Genomic DNA, 2,858 nt, shown 5'->3' with positions numbered 1-2,858 from the left:
AGGTTGAGGTTGGAGTAGGGTGGGAGTGGAGGCTGGTGGGAGTGGAGGCTGGGTGGGAGTGGAGGCTGGGGTGGAGTGGAGGCTGGGGTGGGAGTGGAGGCTGGTGGGAGTGGAGGCTGGGGTGGGTGGAGGCTGGGGTGGAGTGGTGGGGGGGGGAGCTGGGGTGGAGTGGAGGCTGGGTGGGGGTGGAGGCTGGGTGGAGTGGAGGCTGGGGTGGGAGTGGAGGCTGGGGTGGGAGTGGAGGCTGGGGTGGGAGTGGGAGTGGAGTGGGGGTGGAGGCTGGGGTGGGGGTTGCAGTCAGGGTTTGGCTCTGAGTGGGAACAGGAGTAGAAATAGGAGTAGAGGGACGATTGGAGGAGTTGAGACGGTGAGTAGGGGTACGAATCTCTCAACCTTGATTCCCACCCCTTCTTCCAGTAAAGCTCCCACTCCTATCTCTATCCCTTCACCTGGCCTTATGCAAAGCCAAACTCTAACCCCAACACCTACCAGTTCTAAAACTCAGGCCCCAACCTCAACTCCAACCCCCAAACCTCCCCCTACCCATACTGCCAAACATACCCCACACATAGCCCCTGTTCAAACCTCCACCCAAACCCCAACACCCACATCTAAGCATTCTCTTACTTCTGTACCCATCGCCTCCGATGCTGCAATTCAAGCCCCAACAAAAGGCTCAGCCCACACCCCAAAACAGACCCCAGCAGCCCAAACCCTAGTCCAAACCCCTGCCCCAAAACCCACTTCTAAATGTTCTGTTACCCCCACAATCCCACCTGTACCTATCCATACCCCAAAACAATCCTCCACCCCCAAACCTGCATCAACCCATACCCCAAAACAGAGCCAACCTTTAGGTCCTGTCCCCACACCTACCTGTACCCCTTACACCAGTCATGCTCCAAAGCTGACCACAGCCGTAACACCTGTCCAAACCTCCACTACCACCCTCCCACCCACTCAGTTGGTCCCAGGCCCAGCCACCTCCCTCCCTCAAACCTCTTTCTCCCCAGCCACCTCTGCCCCATCCGCCTCCCCCAAGGGGGGCAAGAAGGACCCGTAGCTGGCTCAGACAGGGAAAGACTAATAGGGACTGAGAGAAAAACTGCCTGCCAACATGTGATGGTCCTGGAGGAAATGATCTGATTGGAGGATGGACTTTTCGGGCCAGATATACTGTGTAGGTTGTGTCACAAAACACCCCATGCCCCAATTAAAGTAGCACACTGTAGGGAATAGGGTACTGCAGATTTGAGTTCAACAAACTATCCTCCAAACAGTCCATGACTTGCGACTAGGTTTTAACTGTTGTTGCCAACATGGCATGCYAAAATTCTAGATTCAAACCGAGTTCGGCAGACTCTGTATATCTATGGCTCTGGTGACTAGGGCAGGCTAGAGTAGAATCACAGTTTTTATTTGAAGTCCAAACATATAGATACATATCTGTGTCAGTGATTGTTGGAGCAAGCAAGAGAGATGAAGTGGAAAGATAATGGCARCACACAGTGGGAGGGACGATACAGCTGTCAGAAAAGACCARGACGATGACGACAAAGATAGCAATGGGTTCGTTGCATCTTGCTGCTGATTGGAGGAGGGTTAGTTGGTCAATTCTAAGGCGACCAATAAGATAGGCACYTCCTGATTTCCAGCTCCACCTCCCTTTTGCCTCTCGCTCTTCACCAAAGTGTAATATTTTGTCATTATATGATTAATCATAGTATGAGATTAMTAATCACTGTAAAGTTAATCATCATATTGATCAGTAACTATAGGAGCGATTGATCCACTTGTAGTTTTGTTGTCTAAGTTGTGTGGTGTTTARCTTCGGTCCAATATGTTCACACAACTTCTGGAACTGAATTGTGTTTTTTGGTGCAACACTTAATACTGCTCCCTCGTAAGCTGTGGATGTGGGTTTATTTGTTCCGCCTAGCTTCCTGTAAATGCATGCCTCTCTCTCTTTTCCCTCCTTTCTCCTCGTTCCTCACCTCCTCTGGCTCCTGTCTGCTTTCATCCTGTCTTTCATCTCCGTCTGTCTGATCCTCCTTTCATCTTTCACAGAGCTTTTGTAGTTAACTACTGTTCCAGAGACATTCACAGATGCTCTCTACCTCTCTCCATCTCTGACTTTTCCCTCTCTCTACTGTATCTCTCCATCTCTCTCTATCATTCCCTCCCTCCCTCCCCCCTCCTTTCTTCCCTCCCTTGTCCTGGTGTCATGTCTAGTGCTGTTTGATGTTTTCTGTGGGTAGCAACAGAGCATTCCTCTTTCAACCCTTGATACCATGTTGCCTAGATTATATTTAAGGACCAAATGTTTTATTTTTTATTTGTGATCACAGCTTTAGCTTTTGAGCAAAATCAATGAAATTATAGTTGTTGATGATGATGTTATTGATGATGATGATAAGGATAACCATGATGATGTTATTAATGATGATGATGATGATGTTATTGATGATGATGATGTTATTGATGATGATGATGTTATTGATGATGATGTTATTGATTATGATGAGGATGACCATGATGATGGTGACAGTAAGAATGTTTTTGATGATAGCTAGAATAAAGCACATTTAGAAAGTCAGTTTGTCTTTGGTRTCATTGAGAARAGAGAGAGAGAGTGTGTGTGTGTATGTGTGCTTGTGCGCGTGTGTGTATATGTGTGTTTGTGTGTCCTGCCCGGTAATCCTGAACACCTCCAGAGGTGAAGCAGACTCATATCCAAGGTGACGCCTGTGGATGGGAACGCTGGGATCACTGTTGCTCTCGACTCTTAACTAAATCAATATCCTCCTGCACAGGGAAGGATTATACCATGTCTAATACACAGCCTGACCCTCCTGACT

The sequence above is a fragment of the Salvelinus sp. IW2-2015 genome, unplaced genomic scaffold (genome assembly GCF_002910315.2).
Source record: "Salvelinus sp. IW2-2015 unplaced genomic scaffold, ASM291031v2 Un_scaffold1862, whole genome shotgun sequence".
In the NCBI taxonomy this organism is placed as follows: Eukaryota; Metazoa; Chordata; class Actinopteri; order Salmoniformes; family Salmonidae; genus Salvelinus; species Salvelinus sp. IW2-2015.
The sequence above is the reverse complement of the archived record's forward strand: the minus strand, read 5'-3'. Positions refer to the sequence as shown.